This window comes from Phaseolus vulgaris, chromosome 11 (genome assembly GCF_000499845.2).
Source record: "Phaseolus vulgaris cultivar G19833 chromosome 11, P. vulgaris v2.0, whole genome shotgun sequence".
Lineage (NCBI taxonomy): Eukaryota > Viridiplantae > Streptophyta > Magnoliopsida > Fabales > Fabaceae > Phaseolus > Phaseolus vulgaris.
The window spans coordinates 46,843,213-46,860,285 of record NC_023749.2 but is presented as its reverse complement, the minus strand read 5'-3'; positions in this window follow the sequence as shown (position 1 = coordinate 46,860,285).

Sequence of the window (17,073 nt, the reverse complement as noted above, 5' to 3'; positions counted from 1 at the left end):
GTTTTTTTATTTGCTATTTTAATCTCTTTTATATTTTCTGCACAACTATCTCAAACCCCCATTTTATCTTTATTGTTATTGCTAACTTCTATTGCTTGCAGATAGATTTTAAACCCTGATCAACTGATTTTACTATTGGATTCGTTGGGAGACGACTTGGGGACATTTGTCCACAATTATACTATCATCTCTCTAGTGTTAAATAAGTCTACGCTAGAATCATATTAATTTGACAGCAACTTTGTAATACATCTTGAAATGGCTTCAATATTCATCAACGCAGGTATCTCTTTTCAACTTCATCTCTTTCCTGTTAGATGCTCAATAAGGAAACTTCATATGTCAACTTCATACACATTGTTCCTTGCTTGTTAGACGTTGTTCCTTTAACCATTTCTAGAAACATTATAATTATCAATTGACATAATAATCATCATAATAAAGCATGGGTATCATTGAATAATACTTTTAATATCTTCGAATTATGGAGACCTTATATTCTCAAAATACTAATTGTAAACATATTTTCAAATTTTTTCCAAGTTAACACAAGATTTAAAAGTTTGAACCATAATCATATTTTAATATGGAAATATTTTCATGAAATATGTTTCGAAAAACTCTTTAATATGATAAATATGTGTGTTATGTTTTTCCAAAAACATTCCAGTTAAAATAATGTTCATTCAAAAACTTTTCAATAAAAACTCAATTTTATTCCTTAATGCATAGTTGTATTAGAAATTGTTTATAATCAATATAAAAAGTGCATTTCATTATCAAAACATTAAAGCACATAATATTTCATATTTTTAATATCTTTGTTTTTCGTTCTTAAATAAGAAAACTTTCCAAAATCATTCATTCATTTATCTTATTTGAAAACTCTATTTAGTATGAATTAATATCTTCAAATAAGGTTAAAAAAATATTAACAAAGTGATAAAAAGTGTTCTAGAAATGTAAAAGTTAAGTATAAACACTTTTTGATATGATAAATCATCTGACGAGTAAAAGAAGAGACGATCGTTTGTCACGTGCAAGCTCCAATGGTTGTCTACTGTGTTTATTAGTGAGTTTTCCTCGTGCTTTTGAAGCATTTGCCTTAATGTAGCTTTAAAGACCATCTGACAAGATCGTTTACTCACATGTGAGATCGTCTTACGCGTCTATTCACAATTGCACTTTCTAGCTAGTCAAGTTCCCACTTTGATTATTTTCTTTATAGCATATAAGCACTCAGAGATTGTCTATTACTAATATGAAGAATGGGTCGTCTGGTATGTTTAAGATAACACTTCTTTTTTTAGTTGTCTTATACTTAAGAAGTTTCTAACATGTAATGCATCAATATATCGTCCGATAAAATCTTTTATTTTGACCATGTGCCATTGAATCATCTAAACTTACACTCTAACATCTACACATAAGTGAGCTTCGTTATAAATCATAACACAAATTTTAACCATTAAACAATTCTTCGTTAGAAAGGAAACTGGTGCTTCTAGCTTTGTCGGGTCTTATATTTCCTTTAATAGTTTATTGGAACAAAATACAAATTAGGGAATAATTTAATTTACAATATAATTCGTGGGAATAACTGAAACAATATTTTTGAATTTCTTTTCATTACATAAACTTTTTATATTCAATTATTTCACAGTTAATTTTGTATTAAAAAACTTTTGAAGTTAACATTGATCCAAAATGTTGAAGCGTAATTAGTTTTAACCTAGATATAATCTCATTAATTATATTTCAAAAAAAAATTAATATAGAAACAATTCAAACTCTGGTTTTTGAAAGCTTTTACACCGATGTGCTATTTACCCAAGTCCATTAATCTTATTCGAAAATAATATTTTCTATAATTTAGAAATGTTAAATAAGAGAAAAACATAACATTTAAAAATAAGGAAAAAAAATAACTAATTTTTAAAAATAAAAGAAAAACAAAAAATTTAAAACAAAGAAAAAAATAATTAATTTTTAAAAATAAAAGAAAAACAACAAATATTTTAAACAAAGAAAAAATAAATATCTTTAAAAATAAAAGAAAAAAAAATACAGAAAAAAAATAATAAAAGAAACTTAGGGTTTGAATGGACTCCATGATTCACAAGCCTATGTATCCTTCATCCTCATTAGGGTTAACTTTGGGACACAAAATGATCATGACACTACTAGACAGAGTATTCCAATCCTTGCAGAATCTTCTACAAATGTTGATACCAAATCAAATCTGACTCCATTGAATATAAAAGATAATGATAATTCCAAAAAAGAACAATTCTCATATCCTACTACTTATTCTAATGAGATTTATTTATCACTTAAACTTTAGTTTTGATCTTATTTTAATATGAGTCAAAGTTGTTTGTTTGATGGGTGATTACTCTCTTATTTTAATTACCCCAATACTTTGATATTTTAATTTCAAATTATAAAAGCCAAAAATCCCCAATACTTGGTGAGATAAACTTTAAATATTGAACAATGTGCAAAAGTTTAATTGAGAAAATATTGGCATTGTAAAAATAATTTTGCATGAGAATTAAAGGAAAATAAAATAAATTATTAAAAGAATTCAATTGATAAAATTGAGATTAAGCAACCCGACAAGGGAGAAACATGGATATGGTATTTGTAAAATATATAAAATTATAATGTTATTAAAGAAAATAACATACAATATTTTAAATTAATTGACATTTATGCAACATATAAGAGTCATTCATATCGATGTCTCAATTATGAAATTATTAAGAAAATCTCCTAAACATTAATTCCTCAAATATTTAAAAAACATTCTTATCATTAAAAAGAGATGTTATATAACAATTGATATATTCTAATTTATGTCTAGTATCAAAACATATAATTCTCATTTATGTCAAATTCTTAAGTATTTTTTAGTTAAATCCAAGAATCAAGTTCACGAATAAAAATTCAAGCTTTAAACACAAGATCCATGAATCAAGTTCATGAATAAAAATTCAAGATTTAAGCACAAAATACAAGAATCAAGTTCATGAATAAAAATTCAAGCTTTAAGCACAATCCAAGAATCAAGTTCATGAATAAAAATTCAAAGCTTTAAACACAAAATACAACAATCAAGTTCATGAATAAAATGACAATACCAATATCAAGGAAGAAAAAAATATCATATATCAATATTATCAGGATTCATCATAGTTTGAAAAGATTACATTCAATCCCACATAAATGAGTTAACCACTCATGGTGACCATTACATGCACCAAAGCAAAAGAAAGAGATCCATAATGTTTCTCCTTAACAGTTGATTCCTAGGGTTTCCTCCCTCCTCTTTCTTTCTGCCTTATGCTCTTATTTAACCTATTTGGACTTAACCTAAGTGACATCTTTATTCATAATACATCTCTTTCTTCATCTTTCCTTAAATTCCTAAAAATAACAAAAAATTGAGAATAAATAATTCTATTAATCTCGTAATACCAAAATGTATTATTAAATTCTAAATTTTCAAATTAGTGTTGAGTCATAGCTTAATCAACAATTAAAATTAATAAATGTCTAAGTTTTTGCATAAAATTTCACTAAACAATGACACTTATTATAAATGCATTATCCAATGATTTTGATAGGATTCTCTAGGCAACTTTATGGTGCAACTTTGAAGCTGCTTCAACAAATTGGCTAAGGAATTGCATAAGAAAACTGATATCTGGTCTAGTGTTGATTAAATACAACAGTCTTCCAATGACTCTTCGGTATGCAGTATTATCATGCACTAGTGTGTTTTGATAAAATAATCTCTCATTTTTTCTTAACCATGGATGTTCTAGCTAGTTTGGTACTCAACATATCTGCATCAAAAAAAAATTTAATAACCTAAAGGGGTTGAGTAAGCAAAGAAAACATAGACCCAAAAAGGAAGAGAACGTTAAAAAGCTCCATCGTCTGATCTTCATCTGACGCATTCTCTGTACGAACTTCGTTTGATATATATCTTTGTTTGACGAGTTCTTCGTCTTATGTGATGTTATTTCATCTTATGGTCTTTTATGCACAACGGTTCTTCCTTTTATTATTCACTTTGACTATATTCATTTCAAGAGTGAACATGAAGACTGGATCGTCTACACAACATTTACACGGTTTCGTCTGACAACATTTTCTCTTGTTGTACCGTCTAGTGAGTCTTGCTCTTTCTCTTTTATTTTTTTCTAATCTTGTGATACACATGAATAAGCTTTGTCATATCATAATACACCTTATAGTGTATGTTATCATCAAAACATGTAGACACTTAATCATGAAATTATCTAATGAGTATGGTTTCGTCTACTGACTCAACACCAACTAATTCATAAACTTGAATAAACTCAATCATCTACTATTTAATTGAAATTAAAGATGGACTACTCATCTTTACTCCTATACCATGACAATATTTAAAAAGTTTATTGTGAAAATAGAAACTCTGTTTAAAGTAATTCTTATTCCTTTTAAGTATAATCATTAACTATAACAACTCATTCAACCATACAAATAAAAAAAAATTATTCATTAATTCAATTTATATTTTGTGTATTTAAAAAGTATAAATTAATTTTATATTTTTAAAATTACCCAAATTATATATATATATATATTCATGATTCACATTATATCGGCTTAATACTTTGACTCATAATTTACATATCACTTTCTTTTGAAAACGTATTCTAATTGTTTTTTTAATAGAATTTGATGATAACGTTTTAAAAAATAAAAAATAAATGAAGATCTAAGAATTTTTCTTGACAATAGTTAACAAATAATATTTATTGATCAAAATTTATTTTTCGCAATTGTGTTGAAATATGATTTCTTCTAACAATTTCTTACTCATTACAAATTATAACTTTTTTTCACACTCTTGCATGCAAGTATTCATCACGTTCTTCACAAGATCATGAGAACCTAAAAAGCAAGTAAAGTCAATGGTCAAAATCATAACAAAGTAAAGTCAATTATAAAAATTATGAAAAGAATAATTAATGAAATCAAATATAGAGAAAAAAAATATAATAAAACCCTGAAAATAAGTAGATATTTTGAGAATGTACATACCGATGTTGATGGCAATGGACTTCATTAAGCGACAACTAGTAATACAATTAGAAATAGGATCAGAGGATAGTTGACTACAGTGTGATTGACAATCTTCCATACATTTTGAATATAATTTAGGAAATGGTTGTTGAGATTCACATTTGAATGCACACTTGACTTTGCATAAAACTCCATCAATTAATTAATTTAATAAAATAAATATTTGTATAATTTACTTTTATTTTAAAATTATTAAATATTTAATCTTTTCGAAATAACGGTTATATATAATAGTAATTTTTACCTTTTAATATGTATAATTTATTCTTTAAACAAAAACATATTGTTATAATTTAATAAATAAATTCATTTTCAAAAAATCTACTTAGTATAAATTGTAGACAAGCTTAAATATATTTGTTCTTGTCAGTTGACTTACTCGTCTGTTGACTTTGGTGACAAGCATTAGTCTTTGTTTGTCTCTTCGAGAATTTGTTCTATCTCCTGTTGCTCTGGGACGCAGCTCCGTTGAAATAGAGAGGGTCCTATCTTTTGATTGCACTTTGACGATCAAGTCAGTAAAGGGCTTACTAGAATTTAAGAAGTATTCAGTTTCAATCTTACAAACAACGTACCTTAACTTGGAGTCTCAAAACCCTTTTATAGCTTACCTCTTGTAACAACTTTCTATCACGAGAATTTAATCTCAACTGAAAGCATACTCAACAAGAGAAACACATTCTATTCAGGGGTGCCTTCTCTCAAGGTTCTACAACATAAAAGAATCTTATCTCTAAGGGTTTACTGCCCAAACGGGACCCAATCACATGGCCCAACAGCCGAGTTGACCTGCATGTGCTATGCATTGAGATCCGACCACAGAGCACTGAGCCCAAAGCACTCTGGTCCAGTACACAAACCCCCAGGCTCAAGCTAAGCTTGCTTCAACGAAGATACTATTCGCGTGCTCTGGTGGCTTACGTGTCATTCTCACAATGGGAAAATGTGACACAACGCACGAAGCGTTTCTGAGGTGATATCTCACCATATTTAATCCTAGACGCACACGTGACATTTTCCTTAACGGTGGAAAGGCGTTGTTGCTTGCCATTCCTACATTTGTTTACGTTAATGTTCGAAAGCCTTCTTCACTCACTGTTTCATTTCTCCTATACTTGTGAACCCTTCGCGCCTCTCTCAAATTCACTACGCCTCCCTCGCGAACCTGGGAAAACTCCTCTTCCTAAATCGCTCCCTGAAACAAGGTACTTCCTCTTGTTCAACCCATTACTCTACTCCTGTATTTGCATGATGACCTGTTTGGAATATTTGTTGCGATCACACTACCTAAGCTACATCTTTTTTGGATTTATTCTTTCTTGCTTATGCTCGTCATTATTTTTGTTGGTTATATGGTTTCGCTTGAATCTGAAATTTATCCTTGCATGTGGGTTTCTTTGCCTGAATGTGTGTCTGCATTTGCTTGTGTTTGTATTTATAGATACTTTTTACGATGGATTACCAAACTCTGTACCCCTGGGCACCCAGAACCTATTAGAAGAAGTTTCGATATATAACTCTCACGAACAAATAGTGGCCTATATGAAATCAAACGCCAAAAAAAATGTCATTTTTTCATAGAGAACAATAGAGCCCTTAGGGTAATCCCGTATAGAGAATATGAGCATGTGTTTGTTGTGACGAGTCCTCGGACCCTAAGGATCCCTTTTGTTATATAACTCTCACGAACAAATACTGGCCTATATGAAATCAAACGCCAAAAAAAGTGTCATTTTGGCAGAGAGAACGATAGAGCCCTTAGGGTAATCCCGTGTAGAGAATATGAGCATGTGTTTGTTGTGACGAGTCATCGGACCCTAAGGGTCCCTTTTGTTATTTTTATGCCACCGTCTTAAAAGAGATTCTTCTTTGTTTACCTTTATTCAATTTTGAAAAAGAACTCTTCATCAAGATCAACGTGCCCCTGCCCAGCTACATCGAAATAGTTGGGCATTTGTTCGAGTTTTCAATTCTTTGCACACAGTTTGGTCTTTTGCCATTTGTGGAAGTCTTCCTATATTTCTATGAGGCCAAACATCTAGGTTCTTAACTCTAGATTTCCTTTAATGGGGTGGGTGGGAGAGCATTGTTATCGCTTTTCCAGCAATCTTACAAAGGCTTCAAGGGCAAATTCTTGAAGACACGCCCAACAAGAAGGACCCAACTCTTCTAGATGGGTTTCCTTTATATTGGACCAAGGAGATGATTGGCCTGGATCAACAAGAAGGATTTGGCAAAAAGGGACAAGGAGATGAGGGAAGTTGCTTAAGCGCCCCTAGCCCGGGATCTCAAACTCAAAGCTCTTGCCGCAACAGCTCCAAACCCCACTGAAGACGACGAGGAGACCTATTCTGAGCTAGTCTTTAAAAAGAGAAGGAAGAACACAATTGCCTCTTCCGAGCTCTCCACATCAGATAGGCGAGCTCTCTCTTACCATGCTCCTCCACCAAGACAATCAACACCACACTACATGGTTGTGGTGCAAGAAGACGAGGGCACGAGCTTCCAGGAAGAAAGGACTATGGAACCAAAGCTTGGACGCTCCCTCTTTTCTCGAGAAGGCCTTACTGCCCAACAAGGCCAAGGAGAAGTTGATGGGCCTCGACGAGGATCGCTTGGTTGGGGAGACCATGAGGCAACTAGGGTAAGCATTGGCTGCAAGCTGCTTGGTTGCCTCCAAGCTGAAGGAGTGGAGAGGGTTAGCTAAGAAGAAGTCCTATGACGTTGCTGAGCTCTATCAACAAATAGGAAACCTTCAAGGAGAAATTCAGCGACAAAGCTTCATGAGGAACTCCAATAGTTAAGACAATCATAATAAAAAGCCAAGGCCCTTCTGACTGAGAAGTCCATGGAGGCCTTAGGCCTATCTGAGGAGAAAGTAAACTCTTGGTTGAGGTGGAGAGGTTAAAGGGAGAACTGGTTGAGGTGACATACCAATTTACACTTATGCTAGTTCATTTAAGCTTAAAGGACAACAAAATTAAAACTTCCATCAAGCACGAAAAATCACAATGCTTTGGAAATCTAACCTCGAGATGATCCCTACTCTCGGGCTGCAAAGAACCTCTTTATTCGTATGAGCGCTCTTCAGCTACTCGAATAAGGAACACATACTCTGATCTTTCTAAACAGGGACTTCGATACTTAGAGATTCGCACTTGATTTCTTCTCCCTGTGTTAAGGATGACTTGTTTACAATCATGACACATCTGACTCGAGCGTTGGCTTACACATCCAGTCGATTCCTAAACAATCATCTTCACTAAGAACATTTACCTTGAGTGTTGACTTACACACCTAGTTTACATTACCTTTGTTTAGAGCATCTGACTCGGGTGTTGGCTTATATGTCAAGTTAGCTCTTAAACTAGCACTTTCACAGTGCATTACTACCCTACGAGGTTAATCTCAACCTTCATGTGAAGAATGCCCGAGCTTGGGTGATTTCACCAACGCAAGGTGGGTCATATTACCTGCCCACAGATGAAATTTTTTCCCACAGAGCGCCTACTCAGGTATGCTAATCGAGTAAGGTCGTCTTATCTGTCTTTAGTCAAACAATCTTAACTACAGTTGATCGTGAATCAGGGTACCTGCACTAAGAATCTTACTGAGACAAGATCGTCTTACCTTATAGTGCATGAGCAATTTCACACATGACGCTTACTCGAATAATTTTACTGACAAGTTGTCTTATCGTGTGTTAACAAAAAATAATTCTAATGCATCATCTTTCAAGAACAAATTTCCATTGGGTGACCTCGTTAAAAAACACTCGTAAGGGAAAAATAGCGTCGCCTTAGTTACCACATTGTTCATAAAGAAAACATCAGCAAAACATCTAACTGAAATAAAATTTATGGTTTGCACCATTCCATGTTCGAGGTATAGCTCCTCCTTCGAGGGTTTCAAGCCTGTAGGCTCCGTTCCCAAGCACCTCCACCACATAGAATAAGTCGATCCACTTTGAAGACAACTTATTCTCCAACTGATAGGGGTGAGCCTTTTGCATCACCAAGTCGGCAACCCAGAACTGTTGAGGCTTCAACTTGGTCTTCTGCTTCAACTCGACCTGTCTCTTTAAAGCTTCAAACCTGATACGAGCTTGTTCACGCACCTCATCTAGTAGATTCAGGTTCACCTTCCTCCCTTCATTAGATTTTTCTATCGCGAAGTTCTTGAATCAAGGTGAGCTTTCTTGGATCTCTACAGGTATCATGACGTCTGACCCATATACCAAATTGAAGGGTGTTTCCTTTGTGGTGAACTAAGGAGTGGTGTGATAGGCCCAGAAAATTCGAGGAACCTCTTTTGGCCAGGTCCCCTTGGTTTTTTCCAACCACCTCTTCAATCGTCTAAGCAAGACTCTGTTGGCAGAATCGACCTGACCATTCCTTTGAGGATGCTCCACAAAGGCAAACACCTGTTTGATACTGAGCTTCGTGCATAGCGTGCATAATTGCTAACTTGAAAACTAGGTACCATTATCCGAGACCAAGTGCCATGGGATCTCAAAATGACAAACAATGTTTTTCCACACAAAGTGTTGCACCTTGTGGGCGGTTATCTGCGCAACTAGTTCAACTTCTATCCACTTGGTGAGTACTCAATAACCACCATGAGGTACTTTGTCTGACGAACTGCCAAAGGGAAAAGACCTAAGATGTCTATTTCCCGTGTATGGAAAGGTTAGGGGCTATGTATTGACCGTAGCTCCTCAGGGGGCGCATGATCCCAATCAGCATGCTTTTGACATTGTTCGCACCGTGGTGCATATCTCATACAATCCTCTTTCATAGTTGGCCAATAATACCCAACTCGAACGACCTTCAGCGAGAGAGTTCTTTCTCACACATGGCTTCCACAGATTCCTTCATGGAGCTCTGCTATGATACGAGTACACTAATCCTCACTTAAACAAGTGAGGATGGGATGGGTATAACCATGACGAAACAACTTTCCATCCACAAGGATATACCTCCCCACATTCCTCTTAACCGCCTTCGCCTCTGCAGGTTCTGTTGGGAGCAAACCATCATCTAGGTAGCGCTGATATGGTGTCATCCAGGTCTCTACCACATCGACCTGCAGGACCTCCAATGACGCTTCTCCCAACAAGTCATAGGTGCTTATCATGGGCACCTTCAACGTCTCTTGTGTCAATGACCAGTGCCTCCTTCCTCGTTCCAAGGTGACCTTCAGGGTTTCTACCTGGTTGACTTCAAGGTCTCCTGAATGACTACCTTTGTCGAACTCCCTTCCTGGAACTCGCTAGCTTGGACAACAAGTCTGCTCGGGATTTTTGTTCTCTAGGGACATGCACCAACTCGAATATGGAGAAAGCGACCTTCAGAAACATGACACACCTGCGGTACGAGATCAACTGTGGGTCTTTACCTGGTACTCACCTATGACCTGCCCAGTAACCATTAATGAGTCATTTACCAACAAGCTTCAAGCACCCAACTCCTTGGCCAACATCATTTTAGCTATCAAGGCTTCACATTTAGCTTGATTGTTGTTGGTTTTGAAAGCAAATCTCAGGGTCTGCTCGATTAACAACCCACTAGGTCCTTCCATAATGACCCCAACACCGCTACCTTGTTGGTTAGAGGATCCATCCACCGAGAGGACCCAGTGGAAGTCATTACCATTTGCCTGGGTAGCCTCAGATGATAGTTTTGCCATGAAATCAGCATATACTTGGCCTTTAATAGCCCCCCTGGTTTCGTATTGCACGTCAAACTCAGACTGTTTGACTGCCCAATGAACCATCTGACCTGCCATGTTAGCTTCTGAAGGACCTTGCGAATAGGCAGATCAGTCATCACTATTACAGTGAAACGCTGGAAATAATGGTGGATTCGTCATGTTGCAAATACCACTGCCAAGGCGGCCTTTTCAATAACATGATATCGTACCTTCAGCCCTTGCAACACCTTCTCACAAAGTAAATAGGCCTTTGAACTTTATCCTTCTCCTGCACAATGACCGAGCTGATTGCTCGATCGGTGACTACGAAATAAACATGAATGGGAGTACCTGGCAGCGGTTTACAAAGAACAGGCGGGTTGGCCAGATACTCCTTTAACCTGAAGAATGTGTCTTCACACTCGTGAGTCCACATGAAACGGCTATTCTTCTTCAGGCATTGAAAATAAGGGTACCCCTTATCTCCTCCAGCTGATAAGAACCTGGACAAGGCGGCCATGCGCCCAGTCAGCTGTTGTACTTCCTTCACACTAACAAAGATCCTCATCCCAATGATTGTTGCACACTTGTCCAGGTTCACTTCTATACCCTGTTATGTGAGCAAAAACCAAGGAACTTCCCTGCTTCCACCCCAAACACACACTTCTCTGGGTTCAACTTTAAATTATACTTGGCCATCGTGCTGAACAGCTCTTCCAAATCAACAATGTGTTGATCCTTTTCTTCTAAGGTGGCGACCATATCGTCCACATACGCTTGTACATTTCGCCCAATCATCGGGCAAGGATCTTGTCCATCGACCTCTGATAGGTGACACCACCATTCTTGAGACCGAAAGGCATGACGTTGTAGCAATAGCTAGAGAGCTCGGCCATGAAGGCGGTCTTGCTCTCATCTCAGGGGTGCATGCGAATCTAATTGAGAATGTGTCTAGGAAACTCAGCAATCGACAACCTGAAGCGTTGTCCACCAAGGAGTCTATGATGGGTAATAGATAAGAATCCTTGGGACAGGCTTTATTCAGGTTTGTAAATTCGACGCACATCCCCCACCTCCCATTGGTCTTTTGTACCAATATCACATTTGCTAACCACTCAGGGTATTGAATCTCTCTTATGTGGCTAGCCTTCAAGAGCTTTTGCGTCTCTCCCCTGATGATCTGACGCCTCTCCTCGTTAAACTTTCTTCTTTTTCACACTACCGATCTGACCTTCTCATCCATAGTAAGCCTATGGCACAAGAAGTTTGGGTCTATCCCGGGCATATCCACGGACGACCAAGCAAAAGCACTCATATGCCTCGATATTACTCCATCTATCTTGTCTAGTAGCTCTCGACCAGTGACAAGCCGAGTTTGAACTTCTTACCTTCAATTTCTTTCTCCTGAACCTTACCAGCAGGTTCAGGTCGCCTCTCGCTGGAGACTTCAGTTTGCATGATCATTTCTAGCTCTCGTGCCTGAGCAATGATCGAACACACTCCCCTTTTGGTTCCTTTCCAGATATTCCTTAAAGAATCCATCCTTTACCAGGCTTTCTAACTGATAGCCCAGAGTTATACAATGCTCCACGTCATGCCCAAACCCCTTGTGGAACTCCCACCGGGTCTCCTTTCGTGGCCCCAAGTTCTTGTCAGATTTTGGGGGGAATCTCAACTTATCTGCCATCCCTGGCATGCTCAACAAATCCTTGTAAGTCATCCAGAACCTTGGTCAAAATGGCAGGTCTTCCTTTGTCTTTTTCCTGGGATGGTTCTTTCTAGCTGTGTAGGATGCTCGCCTTGTGTCTGACCTCTTCTCGGTCGCGGCTTCGTGGACCCTTAGAGGTTGAGCTCGGCTACCTTCTTTGGGCTTGGTTTGCCCTGGGTATGTGCTGTCACACTTCATAGATACTGCTTCTTTTTCACTGATGTGAGCAACAGCTCTACGTCGTATCTCCCAAAACGTTCTTGCTTGATTTTTTATCAATGAGACATTGAACATTCATGCCATGATCCCCTGCCCAAAGGCGTGAACCATCAAGGCCTTGTCCTGGGTCTGGAGCTTCACTCTGAACGCCCCAAACCTGTTCAGAATCCAAAAGAGTTGAGAAGGATCATATCAGACAATCCAAATGTTGGCAACTCACATAAGATGTAAACCCCTTGGGAAACTCAAAGTAGATGCATACGTTTGCAAGTATCAAATACACATGGAACTTATACATATTAGACGATGCAAGCATCTTCCAAGCATCAGAAAGAGAATGATAAATAGGGAAGTGTCCATGTTGAATCCTTTACATTCTTGAAATATTTTATGACATCGGGTTTATACTTTCCAAGTTTTATTTGGAATTTGTAAATTATAGAAAACATTATTTTCAAATAAGATTAATGGATTTGAATAAATAGTATATTAGTGTAAAAGCTTTTGAAAAACAGAGTTTGAATTGTTTCTATAACAATGGTTTTTTGAAATATAATTAATGAGATTATATGTAGGTTAAAACTAATTACGCTTCATCATTCTAAATCAATGTTAACTTGAAAAGTCTTTTAATACAAAATTAATTGTGGAATAATTGAATATAGAAAGTTTATATAATGAGAAGAAATTAAAAAATATTGTTTCAATGACTCCCATGAATTATATTGTTCATTGATATGTATTTCGTTCCCCTAAACTATTAAAGGATATTGAAGACGCGCACAAAGTTGGAAGCATAGATACGGATACGGACACTAACACAACACAGATACAGACACGAAGATACTTATAATCTCTAAAATGTAGGACACGGGACACGGATCTATGTATTATATAATTTTAAATTATATAAATTAAAAATAAATATTTATGTGCAAAAGTATGTTTCAGATTCTTTTGGGAGCAGGAAGATATTTTTCATGACTGGTTCAAAAAAATTTGTTCCTTATTTTTATAATCATAATAAAAATTTATACAATAAATTTGATTTTTTAGAAAATTATTGTATTTATACCTTTTAAAATTGTGTTATAGAATCGTGCTAGAATTTTTAAAAATCTAACAAATATTTTTTGAATTGAACACTTCACCGATAAGTGTCGTACGAGTGTTGACACCGATACTTGTGTCCGACACGGATATGCCATTTAAGATAAGTGTCCGAGCCTCATAGGCTGGAAGCATAAGTTTTCTTTCTAACGAATAACCGTTTAATGATTAAAATTTGTGTTATAATTTATGACAAAGCTCACTTATGTGTAGATGTTAGAGTGCAAGTTTAGATTATCCAATGGCACATGGTTAAAATAGATGATTTTATAAGACGATATATTGATGCACTACATGTTAGACATTTCTTAAGTATAAGACAATCCAAAAAGAAGTGTTATCTTGAACATATCAAGTGATAGAAAATCTCTAAGTTCTTATAAGTTATAAAGAAAATAATCAAAGTGGGAACTTGAATAGCTAGAAAGAGCAACTATGAATAGATGCATCAGACGGTCTCACAGTAGTGGAATGTGACCAAACATAGATGGTCTCTAAAGCTACATCAAGGTATACGTTTCAAAAGCACGAGGAAAGCTTACCAATAAGCACACTAAACAACCACTGGAGCTTGCACGTGACAAACGATCATCTTATCTTGTACTTGTCAGATGATCCATCATATCAACGAGTGTTTATACTTAACTTTTATATTTCTAGAACACTTTTTGTCACTTTGTGAATGTTTTTTTTAACCATATTTGATAATATTAATTCATATAAAACACAATTTTCAAATAAGATAAATGAATGAATTACTTTTTAATGTTCTCGTATTTAAGAACGAAAAATAAAGATACTAAAAATATGAAATATTATGTGCTTTAATGTTTTGAGAATGAAATACACTTTCTCTATTGAGTATAAACTATTTTGAATACAACTATGCATTAAAGAATAAATTGAGTTTATATTACAAATATTTTGAATGAACATTGTTTTAACTAGAAAGTTTTGGAAAAACATAACACACATATTTCTCATATTAAAGATTTTTTTCGAAATATATTTGGGAAAATATTCCCAGGTTCAAATATGATTATGGTTCAAACTTTTAAATTTTGTGTTAACTTGAAAACAATTTGAAAATCTATTTACAGTGAATATTTTGAGAATAGAAGGTCTCGATAATTCGAAGATAGTAAAAGATAATATTCAGTGATACCTGTGTTTTATTATAATGATTATTATGTTCATTGATACTTATAATGTTTCCAAAAATTATTAAAGGAACAATGTCTAACATAAAAGAGATGAAGCTGAAAATAGATACTGGTGCTCATTTCAAGATGCTAAGAGAAAAGATTTGCAAAGAGAAAGATATTTTGAAGTGCAAACAAGTGATACAAAGTATTAAAGGCTCATATCTGAACTTTGATGTTTGAGTGTCAAACATGAAGAAGAGAATAAAGTGTTGAAAAGAGAAAGATTCATGTTTATACATATAAAGGAATAATTTGAAAGGACAATTATATGTTAAAGATGTGTAAATTACATCAAAGTTAATGCTTCTATTTCGAGCGTGTATTACATTGAAGAAGAAGAACGTGACATATTTCTACGATTGATCAAGTTAAGAAGATTCAAGTTGCAACATTCGCATTTGAAGAATATAAAGTAATTAGTATCTAATGGTTAGATATTAATAATAGAAACTACTTTAGATACCAATAATTTTTTTAATCTTTAAAATGATCTCTAATTTAGTCAAATAATAACAAACTATTTTATCTCTAAAATTAATTGTTATTTAATTATTTTCTTATAATAAGTACAGTAAGTTTGATAAGTTCATGGTTGATTGCTTAATGACTATTTTTTTAGAATCTTGACTACTTCACATTAAGGTTAGATGCAATGTGAAGAAGAGGTTTATCACCTATTAAGGTTTGTTGCAATGTGAAGAAGAGGTTTATCACCTTTGTAGAAGTGCATTTTTGTGATCCTTAAATTGACATATGGCTCATCAGTTAAAAGTGCATTTTTGTGATCCATAAATTGACATTGACATAAATTGACAATAGACTGACTATATGCATTAAAAATGAAAAATGTCAAGTAACCTAAAATGATCATGCTAACCCAACAATCATTCTCAAGTAACAAAACTTGTAAATTTAACATACTTTTTGACAATATATCAAATGTATGTTTAATGAAATTATGTCACCACAATCATGTAGTGATTATAAAATATTTAGTTGACAACAGGTGTTAGATGTCGACACATTTGTGAAAATCATTTGAATGCATAGGAGAAAAGAAAAATATTTAGACACCACCAAAAATAATCCATAAATAATATTAAATGAGTATTTAGAGCATTCTAATCTTTTCGCAAGCATAAATTTAAGGATGTATCATATTGCATAATATGATTATCATGAACAAACAACACACATTAATATGATATTGTATGACAAGACGCACTCATAGCCTTTTCCTTTCCAGCATCACAAAATTTTTAACCACCTTTCATTCATTCCAAAATAAATTTTCCAGAATGAACTTTTTACACTTCGGAATAATTGGAATGTTTTATTGATGCAAAAAAAATACTCCACATTCATTAGGCAAAACATGAATTGACACTTGGTCCACAAAATACTAATGATCAGAGTGCAGCCACATCATATTTGCAGCCACAGAAAGCCCTTCCACTGTGAACTCCATCACAACGATCTACCAAAAGCATGAAAATGTCATATCAAAATGCCAAATTTCTACAACATCCAACACGGGCAATTAACAACAAAACAAACCTTTCCACCTGCGTATCTTGAGTTATTGACTCAGGCTGAGTACATGGGCTTTCATACCCTTGTTTACCTGGAATTGTAATTATTCTGCCGGGCTTTGGCCCATTTATATATTTTTTTTCAAAGAAGCAGCAACTGTTAAGAGCATAGTAGTTAGTATCTTGCGTTTCACTATACGTATACGAAACGATACAGTTTCACCCTCCCACGATACGAATCGTATGAAGAATCTTTTTCGTCCTTGAATCTTAGCTGTATCGTGCAATTCATACGAAGAATCGTTGAATCGCAAAACGATTCCGTATTGTGTGAATCAATGTGGATTTAAAAAAAAAGTAAATAAAAAAAGATAGACAGAATTTGTTTAATAACATGTATGCACCACATTATATTTTTAGAGGTTGTTTTGGTAAAATTATGGTATAAATATATATATATATATAT